The 13,954-nt window shown below is 48.3% G+C and overlaps 1 pseudogene across 1 annotated transcript; it reads left to right on the forward strand.

Annotated features, from left to right (window-relative positions):
• The first annotated feature begins 456 nt into the window (after window positions 1-456).
• LOC309548623 lies at window positions 457-2,226 on the forward strand (annotated as a pseudogene). Its single transcript has one exon. The product of its transcript is annotated as an uncharacterized misc_RNA (transcript).
• The last annotated feature ends 11,728 nt before the right edge of the window (window positions 2,227-13,954 follow it).

Here is a 13,954-nt window from a genome sequence, read left to right on the forward strand (position 1 = left end):
GTGGGGTTTGTTATTGTGAGTACCTGCATTCCATTGTCCTATTGTTCCTGTCTGCCTTGTAAGCACATTATGGGATGTGTGTTTGTGTGGAATGGCTCGAAGAGGGAGGGGTTTTGGCAGAGTGTAGATCTCTTGTGTTTTCAATAAACAAGGCATTCTAGTTTTGACTCCCAGCCTATGTGTCATCTAGTTCTTGGGAGGGAAGGATGGTATAACGCTACCTGGATTGTTGCATGCTGTACCTGCCTATTTGGATTATTACCTGTTTTCCTGTCTATCAGCGGAGACTACTTCTCCGCTACAACTGGTGGCAAGCGACGGTATGCAAACCGCACAGCAGATCCACGATCGGCAGTAAATACCGAACAAAGAGGAGAGGCAGCAGCACAATGGAACGAGCCATTCGGATAAAACCAGCATTCGGGAAATATGTCAAAGTATACGAACGCTTGGTGAATGGAGGTGAACTATGCAGCATTGAAAAGAACTACATTGAAGGAATTATTGCAAGCTAGAGGGGGAAACGCCAGCCACAAAACAAAAGCGACCCTTGTAGTAGAGCTCATGGAGGGAGACAGAGCAACCCCTGCAGCGGGCCCACAGGAGGCAGAACGCAGCGAATTTGACAAGGAGCTACAGAGCAGACTGACCTACTACCCAGAGCCCCACTCAAGAGAAACACTGGACCGGCTGATGGCGGACGTACAGGAATACCTGGTGGTCAACCACCAAGCAAGTCAGCGAGCCGGGGAGAGAGCTCCAACACCTGTCCACACTACCCAGGGGAAGCCCAAGATTCCGTACCAGGCATTTAAAAGCTATACCGAAACCGATGGCGAGGTAGATGATTACCTACAAGATTTCGAAAGGTTATGCCACCTGCACAATATCAGTGCGGAGGATCGAGTACCCCTACTGGCAGGGAGACTATCTGATCGCGCAGCAGAGGCATACCGTGCCGTACCCGACGAGGACAGTACAGACTATGCCAAGGTGAAGCAGGCCATTCTAGCTAGGTATGCAATTACCTCAGAGGCCTACCGCCTAAAGTTCCGATATATTAAAAAGCTCACCAGAGACACTCACACAGAATGGGCGCACCATCTACAACAATCGGCGAAAGGATGGTTGGAAGCCACCCAAGTCAACACCCTGGACCTGTTCCAGCTAATGGTAATGGGGCAGTTCCTTAACGGGATACCCGCTCATCTGCAGAATTGGGTGCGAGATCGGAAACCACGCACTCTATAAGACGCAGCCAAGTTAGCGGATGAGTTCCAAGATACCAGGAGGGAACAGCGCACTCAACCAAGAGCAGCATATGGACCTACAGCACCAGTACCAGCCGTAACCGCAGCCATCCCAGCATGCCCGGGGGAAAGTGATAACACCCCCAGGTATCAGGCTTGCCCCCCGATACGATGCCACACCTGCGACCAGCACGGATATATGCAGCGGGACTGCCCCCGCAACCGACCACGGCCCAGCTGGAATACCCCGGCACCCAACAACCAAGCAGCAGTTCATTTTGCCCAAGTGGAACCCTACAGAGTACCCGAGGTCCCAGCTTCCACCGAGGAACCTCTGGGTATGCTACATGAAGTCAACCCTATCCAAGAAGCTTCTGACAACCGCCAAGGGCACCGACATGAGGTACAGATGGAGGGGAGAAAGGTACTGGGGTTGCGAGACTCTGGAGCTACTATAACACTGGTCCACAACCACCTAGTACCCAAGGGCAACCTCACAGGGGAGTGTGTGGCAGTACGTGTAGCAGGGGGAGCAATCTACAAGATCCCCACTGCCAAGGTACACCTGAATTGGGGAGCGGGGAATGGGAATGTGGAGGTGGGCATGATGCAGGATTTACCCGCAGACGTTATTTTGGGCAACGACCTGGGGGAGCTGACTTCAGCTTTTGTTCCCCAGTCTACCATCCACGAAGCTTATCCGGTTGTGACCCGGCAGCAGGCTCGCACCACAGCACCACCTAACCACTCTGAGGGTCAGGTAAGCAATGTGCCCCCCATGCTTAATGTCACTCCCTGGGCGTCCCCCCTAGAATTTGGGTCGGAGGTGGCCCTAGACCCTTCCTTACAGCTGTATAAAGACCGTGTAGATAAAAATCAGGCGGGGTTAGAAGGGGAAAAATACACATGGGAAAAGGGACTCCTATACCGCATAGCCGAGAAGGTAATAGCCGTATCGAACCCCTATACCCATTAAGTAATTAATTGTTCCCCGGAAATATAGATTGGAACTTCTGCGCATAGCGCACGACATACCCCTGTCCGGACACTTAGGGATCAGTCGTACTAAACACAGGCTAACCCAGAATTTCTTTTGGCCAGGTATCTCACAGGATGTACGGCAATATTGCCAGACCTGTGATACCTGCCAAAGGGTAGGGAAGAGGGGTGACCGATACAAGGCCCGGCTACGATCTCTTCCCATAATTGAGGAACCCTTTAGCCGGGTCACAGTAGATATCATAGGCCCCTTAACTAAACCGAGCCCATCTGGCAAGAAATACGTCCTAACCGTGGTAGACTACGCTACCAGATAACCTGAGGCAGTGGCCTTGACCAATGTGCACGCAGAAACGGTAGCAGATGCCCTGATGCGAATATAAAAGGAAACTTTTAGTGAGCTACGCCGCCATTGAAAAGGAGTGCCTGGCTGTGGTGTGGGCCCTCAAGAAGCTACAACCCTATTTATATGGACAACCTTTCTCTTTACTCACGGATCACAACCCGTTGGTGTGGCTAAACAGGGTGTCAGGAGACAATGCCAGGCTGCTGCGCTGGAGTTTGGCGCTACAGCCTTTTGACTTCCACCATCCACTACCGCCCTGGGAAGCAAAACGGCAACGCCGACGGGTTATCCAGACAAATAAACATTGACAAATGATCCGTGGGTACTCCTCCAGACATCCCCAAGCTGATCCGTTAGGATCAGACTGTGTATGCCGGTTTGGTTCTGGGGGAGCATTGTGGCAAAGACAGCCACTGTATTGACGTGTATGCATTATATTTATTGCCTGTGTATACCTTTTAAGAATCAAGTGTTTGTAGTGTGGTTTGTGTTGAGAGAGTGAGAACTCTTTCACTTGGGACTATCATATTTCTGAGCAGTGTCCCTCAGGAGATGTGTGGGGATGTATTGCAGATGGCTAGAAAATGGTAGAAGTGTTTCATAGACCCATGCCAGTGGGGTGGGGTTTGTTATTGTGAATACCTGCATTCCATTGTCCTATTGTTCCTGTCTGCCTTGTAAGCACATTATGGGATGTGTGTTTGTGTGGAATGGCTCGAAGAGGGAGGGGTTTTGGCAGAGTGTAGATCTCTTGTGTTTTCAATAAGCAAGGCATTCTAGTTTTGACTCCCAGCCTAGGTGTCGTCTAGTTCTTGGGAGGGAAGGATGGTATAAAGCTACCAGGATTGTTGCATGCTGTACCTGCCTATTTGGATTATTACCTGTTTTCCTGTCTATCAGCGGAGACCCTGTAGATTAAACTACTTCTCCGCTACACCTACAAAATCATCTGATGCAGAGAATCCACTACAGTCTTTTGGAAAAGCATTATTAGACTCTGATCCTTTACAATGGTTCCTTACACCATGGCTCAATATCTTAGTGCCTGCCAAGACCAATACAACCGCACTTCAACCAGAGGAGCTATCTCAAGAAGTGTCTACTACAACTCAAGAGACACCATGTTCCCTTGAAACAAGGCCTGTAGAAACTCAGCCGCTAGGGAGATCTGACAGGACTACAAGAGGACAACCACCTGTCCGCTTTAAGGATTTTCTGCCCTGCCATCTCATCGTTGAGTGCATCCTTACATTGTCTGAAGTTCCAGAGTGAGAAGAAGACTTACTTGTGATGTCATGTTCATTTCCTTTAAAGGACTTTTTAAAAGGACTACTTACCTACTGTTTTGCAACGTTCAAGCCTGCACCCGGAGATAGACTTTCACGTACCTGAGCCTCCGTGATATTCCACTGTTGACATTTTTCCTGTGCCCAGGGAACGGACTCATACCCTGTGAGCCTCCTGAGATGTTATTTTTGTTTTGTTTTTCCTTTTTCCATCTCATCATGGACTATTCTGGTTTTGCCATACATCACCAGTCTTCAGAGGAAAAACTACACCCCTTTTTGTCACCTTTTGTCACATTTCTTTGTTGCCTGAGATATGTTTGCCTAACCCATTTTACTTGCAAATACAAGAAGTACAAGAACGGGGTTATGTTATTTCCTATGCATGCATGCTTTTCCCTTTCTCTTATATCTTACAGGAAGACACAACATCGAGTCAAAAATGTGTCGAGGTCGACACACGTTTTACCATGGGGGTATGCAGCGTCCCACTCAGGACACGTGGGAACTGCAAATGTATTACTTCTTTGTCATTGCTGTATTGCATGTCATTTTGCATTGCTACACCTGTTGAATCCCTGTTCATAGGCTGGTCAAGTGTGCTTCATACTTCCCACCACTAGATGGGGATAGCACCACTCTGGGATATCTATCCCAGCTCAGGCTCTATCTGTGGTCAGTTGTTCAGTTCAGGAAGTCTGTGTGCAGAGTAAGCACAATGTGAAGGAGAGAAGTTCAGTCCAGAGAGGGACAAATTAAAAGTGCTCAAACCAAAGGGTAAAAGCCACCAACCGGCAGCAAAGACCTTTGAGAATAAAGGTGAAGGATTTCTTAGTCACCAGCAACCTCACCGAATGTCACTGGATTCAACAGGGACCAGAAACCAGGTCACTTACCAGTAAGCATTATACTGAACCACAGCCTGAGTCCAGGATTACCAAACCCTATTAACAGTGGATCAGCAGAATTCCTCTTTTTACCCAGAGACTGTATTCTATCTGGATGTTTATGCTGCAACCAAAACCAGTCACAGTAAAAGTTGTGAGTTGTATCCTACCACTGTCTACCTCATTCTTCAATATTGCTACTACAACTGGTTGTACCACCATTGACGGTACTGGTGTCACGACAAATACCATCAGGGGACCCAGCTGCCACAAGCACCCTAAACACCACTGTCATCACGGGCACCTCAACCACCATCTTGGCTGGCATTTCCCTATCACAGAGTGTGCCCCAGAGGATTTCATGCTGTCTTCCTTTTCACTGTGCGACCAGCCCAGAGAGGCTTTCTGCTAACCGTGAGTAAACTGATGAACTGTATTATTGCTGTCTCTCATCGGCCCACCGTGCACCTCACGTGTTGCCCCTGCGGTTCTGGCACATTGCACTTTCAGCTAACTGGCACTGGATCCCAGAACCTCTTCCGGAGTGGCCTCCTCTAACTCTTCAGGCAGACCCCCAGGGGCAATCCTCAGTACTCACGACCTGTGTAGGCTTTCCTGGGACTGGACCCCTCTCTCTCTCCACTGGTCCTCAGCACACCAGATCCTCTCTGCAGCTCAGCTCAGCCCTCTGTCCCCTCAGGCAACCACCCGAGACGCTGCGTCATGTGCTCCCCCCAAACTTATACCCACTCCCTGATTCCTGTGCAGCAGAATCTGCATTTCTGGGGTAGATACAGGCCTGAGTGAGCCATTGGCTGGGTTTCCTCCACTGCCCAATGAGGATCCTCTCATTGAGTACGGTGGGAAGACTCCCCAGTCTCAACAGCTACACCTGGGAGACATGACAGCCCAGCTAAAAATCATGGCCTTGCTGTTAGGCAGCCATGGCCCACTATACTTTACCTAGCACCTACCTGTAGGGTGCTACACTTACCTTCAGATGAAACGCAATTTGTTTATCAGATGTTCCAATGACACGGCAGTATTACTAGAGGGAAGAGGCACAGGAGTGCCCGGTGTAGTTCCCCAAGCTGGCCACTAGATGGACCCATAGTTAGAGTTGGGAAGCCTTTATTGAAGAGTAGGCAGCGTGGGTGCCCAAGTAGCCACTACAGGTCCCCAGAGTGGTGAGCTGGGTGACCTATAGAGCAGCCTTTCTTAACCAACACTGAGGGGTTGATTTACTAAAGGAAAATAGGCTGTGAACTTTGCAAGAGCAGTTCCTCCAAAGCTTAGTAAATGAGGAGAAGCTCTGCTGGCTTCCATCATCCAATCATGTGCAAACAAAAATGCTTTTTTTTTTATTTTACTTGCATGTGATTGGGTATTCTTTGCAAAGTGAAGATTTACCTCATTTACAAAGCTCTGGAGAAACTGCACTTACAGAGCACACGGCCTTTAGAAAATCAACCCCTCAGGAACCCTCAAAATAACTTTCCAGTCTCAGGAAACCCTGATGATGATTCCTAGATCTACAACTCATGATGCATTGGTGGTGATTGGGAATAATTCCCCCATTACAGGAATCTAAGAAGATCAATGGTGTCAGTGGGAACGTATCTGAGAGGCAGAAATGACTCAAGGAACCCTGGGCAACCTCTGGAGAAATGACTCAAGGAACCCTTGACAACCTCTGGAGAAATGACTCAAGGAACCCTTGGCAACCTCTGGAGAAATTACTCAAAGAACCCTTGGCAACCTCTGGAGAAATTACTCAAAGAACCCTGGGCAACCTCTGGAGAAATGACTCAATGAACCCTTGGCAAACCTCTGGAGAAATTACTCAAGGAACCCTTGGCAAACCTCTGGAGAAATTACTCAAAGAACCCTGAGCAACCTCTGGAGAAATGACTCAAGGAACCCTTGGCAACCTCTGGAGAAATGACTCAAGGAACCCTTGGCAACTTCTGGAGAAATTACTCAAGGAACCCCTGGCAACCTCTGGAGAAATTACTCAAGGAACCCTGGGCAACCTCTGGAGAAATGACTCAAGGAACCCTTGGCAACCTCTGGAGAAATGACTCAAGGAACCCTTGGCAACCTCTGGAGAAATGACTCAAGGAACCCTTGGCAACCTCTGGAGAAATTACTCAAGGAACCCTTGGCAACCTCTGGAGAAATGACTCAAGGAACCCTGGGCAACTTCTGGAGAAATTACTCAAGGAACCCTTGGCAACCTCTGGAGAAATGACTCAAGGAACCCTTGGCAACCTCTGGAGAAATGACTCAAGGAACCCTGGGCAACCTCTGGAGAAATGACTCAAGGAACCCTTGGCAACCTCTGGAGAAATTACTCAAGGAACCCTGGGCAACCTCTGGAGAAACCCTAGACTTCTATTGAACCCTTATTAAAACAAAACTTAATCTAGAGGAGGTGCCAGCCCTGCCCCTGCCAGTGTGGGGAATCCTGGGTAGAGGGCTTAGTATGGTTGGGGTCAGTTGGTGACAGGAAGCAGTGTGGGTGTCAAGGCGGCGAATATGTGGTGCTTGAGGCTCTGGCTTCTGGAAGCTTCCTTTTAGGGGGTAAGCGAGGAAGGAGAGGTGCAGGAATAATAGGACCACAAACATCTCTTTTGGTTGGGATGAAGAACTGACACAACCAGTGAAGGTGCAGACCGCTCCTCAACTCCACTCTCATCTCTACTGGTCTCCATATGTCTGGAACTAAGGAATCTTCCATCGGGGGGAGTGGCCGGCTACCGGTTGTGAGAGCAGCGCGGCATTCTGAGCTCCGTCCTCACTGCCCTGATCCTTCACAGATTCTTGCGGACCCGGGCACTGTATTTACCGGCAGTGACCTTCCTTCCTTCGCTGACAACCCAGGGAATCGGCGGCGATGATTAAAATTGGCCATGCAGGCCAGGCGGCGCCTGTTCTCCCGCCTGCCAGCCACATGTACAGGGGGGTCCAGCTCTGCGGTCCCCTTCCAAGCGAAAGCCTGCTACTCTCTCTTCCCCTGAGGGGGACCATGATACCCCGCAGTCGCCTTCACTTGGGGACCCCGTGAGTACCCTGCTCTCCGCCCTACTAGGATCCCCAGCTCACTCTTACCCTGATGCTCCTATGGGAAGGCCTGAGCCCACTTTTTCTGCTATAATGGACGCTATACAGCATTGCCAAGCCTCACTCACTACTCAAATTGACTCTGTGCGGATGGACTTATCGTTTATAATCTCCGCCATAGGGACAGTAATGCTGAACAGCGCATCAGTGACCTGGAAGACCCCCATAGCCCTGTGCAGGCCTCTGTGCTGGACTTGCAGAGGGATCATGCTGCTGTTTCTGATAAGCTCACTGACATGGAAGATCGCCTGGGGCGCAATAATTTTTCGCTTTTTGGGATTCCCTGAGGGTTCTGAGGGTAAAGCCCCTGAATCTTTTATGGAACGTTGGCTTACTACTACATTTGGGGCTGATGCCTTCTCCCCATTATTTGCCATTGAGCGGGCACATAGGGTGCCACTGCGTCCGCTGCCACCAGGGGCCCCACCTCGCCCCCTTCTGATTAAACTCCTGCATTTCCGTGACAGGGAGGCTGTGCTCAGGGCCTCTAGGGAAAAGGGCCGCGTCCTTTACAACAATGACGTCATCTCCATCTTCCCGGACTTCTCTGCTGCTACCCAGAAGCAACGAGCATCATTCCTTGCTGTGAAGAAGAGGCTGCGGGATTTACAATTGCCTTACAACATGCTGTACCCTGCTGTACCCTGCTGTACCCTGCCCACTTAGGTGTCATCTACCAGAATAAGGTCCATTTTTTCCAGGATCCTCAGGAAGCCGCTCAGTGGGTGGACTCGCTCCTCACCAAGATCGTCGTTCTCCTCCACGATGATTGTTGAACTGCCTATATGTCTGGTACTTCTTCGCATTTCTCTGCTGCCATGTCCGCTACGGTCCTCTCCTACCTGACTACTTGATTAGAGTTGAGCGGACACCTGGATGTCCGTGTTCGGCGGCTTCGGCCGAACTTGAAAAAAAAGTCCGGGTCCGTGTCCCAGACTTTTTTTGAACTTTACCCGGACACCGAACCCCATTGAAGTCAATGGGGACCCGAACTTTCAGGCACTAAAATGGCTCTAAAAAAAACAATGGAAAGGGCTAGAGTGCTGCAAATGGCAGCAAAATGTAGTTAAGAGCATGGCAAGTGCTCTTAAAAAAAAAAATTCCCCTTTAAATTTGTAATTTTTAAATAGCAGATTAGAACAGCAATCTGTAGTAAAATATAGCTGAACGCTGCACACAACAGACTGATAAAAATATATTTGTTTCTCCCTCCTCCTCCTCCTCAGTGGGCTCAAGTGAGGGCAAAAAGATCGTTCACTGCACCACCCCCCACACAGCAAAATCGATGTAGATCGCTAACGGACGATTGTTCTGTCCTGTGTCTCCTATCTGTCCCTGTCTACTCTCTCCAGCCTGTCCCTAAAATGCTCAAATATCTTTCCCTGCCTACACTACGACCTGTCCCTGCATTCTTTTCGGGCACAATGTTGTTTTACCCTGTCTGTCCCTAATCAGCAGCAGCCAGCACCGTTATGTCTGCTCTCTCCCTACACTACAGCAGACTGACGCACCGCGCTGTGTCTCTTGAGCTTATAAAGACCTGGGTCACATGCTTCAGCTGGCCAATCACAGCTACTAATACATTAGTAGGCATGGCTTCTATGGCACACCAGCTAAACGCTTGTTGATTGGCTGTTGAAAGCCCGCCATTAAAAGCGCGCCATTACATACAAAACAGGAAATAAAATTACCGAACACGGATTTTAAACCTGAACATACAGTAAAGTTTTCAGGTCCGTGTCTGGGTAACAAAAATCCAATAATACAGTCCGGACCCGAATAGTACAGTCCATGTTCGCTCAACACTACACTTGATACCGGGTCCCCCCCCCCCCCCTCCTTTTTTATGTGTCTTCTACGGATGGACACTTTTGGATAGAGTTCTCTTAACGTTTTTCTTTTGCCCTGCCTGACTGTTTCTTCTGATCTACATTTCCCTACTTTCTTCTGCCAGTTATGGGATTGGAAGCTCTCAACTGTTGGGGACTGAGGGCCGGGCGGGTTAGGGTTGTTGTATTTTTCTGAAATTGGAAAATTCCCCTAGAGTGGGATTTTTTAGGCACAAAAGACTAAATATGATGAAAGATAATTAAATTTTATTAAACAAATATACAAAAAATATGTAGGATTAAAAGTAGCAAGCAACAATAGACAACACAGTATCCAACCATATAGTACAGAAACCAACGCGTTTCGAAGACTTTGAATCTTCTTCCTCAGGGGTGGTTCTGAATAACGTTCTGTTGACACAAAAATGTAGTCAAAACATCGTATATTTGATGCACAAAATATAATTTTAACACTCCATATGAAAATTGGATAATTCAAACAGAAATTTTTTTTACTATATATGTACTAAAACACTTACAAGGTTGACTGTGTATGAAATATATGACGCTTGCAAGACGTTAAAATCAACAGGTTAGCCGCAGTCTGATTGGCAATGTCCAATTTGTCAAGAAAGTATAGGTTGTATGCCCAATAGTAAAGGTTGGTGGTATATCAGAAGATGAAGCCAGCCAGGTGTCTCCTAATATGGAGAACTGAAGTATAAATATGGTCGATGCTTGTGCTGGAATATGGCCACAAATATACTAGAGAAAAAAGATACAGTGTAAAGTATTTGAGGAAAAAACGATATCAGGATAGTGTATTGAATTTTATCTATCCTGATATTGAAACAATACAATGCATTGCTCCAATTAACCACTTGCCTACCGGGCACTGTCACCCCCTTCCTGCCCAGGCCAATTTTCAGCTTTCAGTGCTCTCACACTTTGAATGACAATTGCGCGGTCATGCTACACTGTATCCATATCACATTTTTATCATTTTTTTCACACAAATAGAACTTTCTTTTGATGGTATTTAATCACCTCTGGCTTCTTTATTTCTTACAAAAAAAAGAAAAAAGACAGAAAAATTTGAAAAAAAAAAAGTTTTTCTTATTTTCTGTGAGTAGATTTTGAAAATAAATACATTTTTCTCCTTCACTGATGTGCGCTGATGAGGCGGCACTGATGGGCACTGATGAGGTGGCACTGATGGGCACTGATGAGGTGGCACTTATGGGCACTGATGAGGCGGCACTGATGGGCACTGATGAGGTGGCACTTATGGGCACTGATGAGGCGGCACTGATGGGCACTGATGAGGCGGTACTAATATGCCGCACTGACGAGGAGGTACTAATATGCCGCACTGATGAGGAGGTACTAATATGCCGCACTGATGAGCACTGATAGGTGGCACTGATAGGCGGCACTGATGAGCACTGATAGGCGGCACTGATGAGCACTGATAGGTGGCACTGCTGGGCACTGAGAGGTGGCACTGCTGGGCACTGAGAGGCGGCAATGATGGGCTGCACTGATGGGCACTGAGAGGCAGCAACTGATGGGCACTGAGAGGCTGCACTGATGGACACTGATGGGTGGCACTGATGGATACTAACAGGTGGCACTGATGGGCAGCACCATCAGTGCCCACACTCAGTGCCCATATTGCTGCTAGTCAGTGCCCATCAGTGCCTAGATGAGCAGGCACTGATGGGCACTGACTGGCAGCACTATGGGCACTGATTGTGGGCACTGATGGGGGGCACTGATGGCGGGCACTGTGGGCAGTTGTGGCATTTTTTTCCCCTCTTCTGTAATCAAGGCACTGGTGATCAGTGCCCTGATTACATTCCTCTGTGTCCCCTTACCGCCAATTGGCTCTCCTTTTCCTCACACTGCAGTCTCTGGCGATGAGAGATGAGAGATATGTTTACATATGAGATCATCTCTCATTGCACGGTCCGATCACGTGGTAAATGGGCGCTGTGATTGGCCATTCACCACCATCTGTGATTGGCACGGCCGACACAGATTTTCCCTGATGCGCGCTCGCGGGAGCGCGCGGTGAGCCTGTCACTGGGAGGCCGTATAAAGATGGCCTCCCGGAAATTCGAGCCCGCACTGTAGCCGTACTTCAGCTATAGCGCGGGCCGGAAGTGGTTAACATGCAGATTGGATCTTATTTGTAAAGTGTCACAGACAAGCCTTTTGGGTATAATAAAAAAACAGCAAAAAAAAGGGATATAATATATGAATATAATTTGAATGTTTAGAAAAAGATTGAATTTAAAAGTCATATAAGTAATAATAATATAAACACCCCAAAGGCAATGCCTAGTGCACATAAAGATCCCTTCATGCATTTAAGTGATAAAAAATTGCAAGCCAACCTCACCTTTACAGACAGAGAACTTTTACAAAAAAGACCCTCATGGCTTCCAACAAGCAGGATATCTGCTGCGGAGCGCCATGAGTCTGTTTAATTATTACCTTGGATTAGGCATAATCGATGTCATTGAAATATATGGCCATCAGCTGGCCTCCACCGCGGGCTTCCTGGATGGGAGGGGCCGGCTCCGCCCTCACACTGCCGCGTATGCCGTGGGTTTTTTCTTTTCCTCTACGGGACTTGTTTTGTTTTTTTGATTTTCTTTGGTTCTGCCACATCTATAGATCCATATATGTACTGGGTTTTCCTCCCTTGTCCTGGTATATCTTCGTTTCTCTGGCTTTGGTATTATTCATTATGGTGCTGCCTTGACGGTCTGGGAGATGCTGCCTTTGTTGGGGGCCTCCCTGTCTTCAACTGAATTTACTTATCTTCTCTTAGGGCTAACCTACGTATAATCTCATGGAATATCAGGGGGCTTAACTCTAAGATCATGGAAAAAGGTTATTCGGGTTCAGTGTTTGCCCTGGGAATTGCCAACATCCCTATGAAATATATTGTGGAAGAAATTCCCCTTGGGGGTGGGACTTTTACGGCAATAATCAGGACAGTCCTGGTTATTGCTGTAAAAGTCCCACCCCCAAGGGGAATTTCTTCCACGATATAACTCTAAGATCAAGCGCTCCCTAATGTTTGAATATCCGAAACGCCATGCTCCACATATCATCCTTCTCCAGGAGACCCGCCTCCAGGGGTCCAGGGTTATGGCTCTTAAGAGGGCCTATATTGTCTATGCGCTGCACTCCACGTACTCCTCCTATGCGCTGCACTCCACGTACTCCTCCTATGCACGCTATTGCTATCAAACATATTAAACCCGACCCCTCTGGGTGTTTTACCATTCTTGTTTTTGAACTTTTGGGTAAGTCATATACCTTGGTTAATCCATATGCCCCTCCACCTTTTACCAAATCGTTCTTTGATCACATCCAGGGCTTGATTTTGGAAATGGCTGAGGGACCTCTTATAATGGCGGGGGACTTTAACACTGTCCTTGACAACTCGCTGGACAGTAGGGCTGCGCATCTTCACTTACCTCAAGATTCGATGCGATTACGATTATTAGGGTCGCGATTCGATACGATTCGATTCCGCGATGCATCACGATTACTATGGGGACCCTTTTCTAAAGGGGGATCTATGGGGACCCTTCTCTAAAGGAGATCTATGGGGAGCCTGCTCTAAAGGGGGAACTATGGGGACCCTGCTCTAAAGGAGATCTATGGGGAGCCTGCTCTAAAGGGGGATCTATGGGGACCCTGCTCTAAAGGGGGAACTATGGGGACCCTGCTCTAAAGGGGGAACTATGGGGACCCTGCTCTAAAGGAGATCTATGGGGAGCCTGCTCTAAAGGGGGAACTATGGGGACCCTGCTCTAAAGGAGATCTATGGGGAGCCTGGGCCTGCCCTAAAGTGGATCCAGGAGAACTGAGCTCTAAAGGGGGATCTATGGGGACCCTGCTCTAAAGGGGGATCTATGGAATAGATCCCCTTTAGTGCAGGGTCGCCATAGATCCCCCTTTAGAGCAGGCCACATCAGGTTAGAAGAGTTACCTGATGCTAGTTGTAGTACTGTAGGCCCTGGTAAGGAGGAATGCTGGGCTCTGTAGTCCCCCTAGTTGTAGTATAGCAGGCTCTGGTAAGGAGGAATGCTGGGCTCTGTAGTCCCCCTAGTTGTAGTACAGTAGGCCCTGGTAAGGAGGAATGCTGTGCTCTGTAGTCCCCCTAGTTGTAGTACAGTAGGCCCTGGTAAGGAGGAATGCTGGGCTCTGTAGT

Source organism: Pelophylax lessonae, assembly GCF_965119305.1.
Source record: "Pelophylax lessonae genome assembly, contig: HAP1_SCAFFOLD_237, whole genome shotgun sequence".
Taxonomy (NCBI): Eukaryota; Metazoa; Chordata; class Amphibia; order Anura; family Ranidae; genus Pelophylax; species Pelophylax lessonae.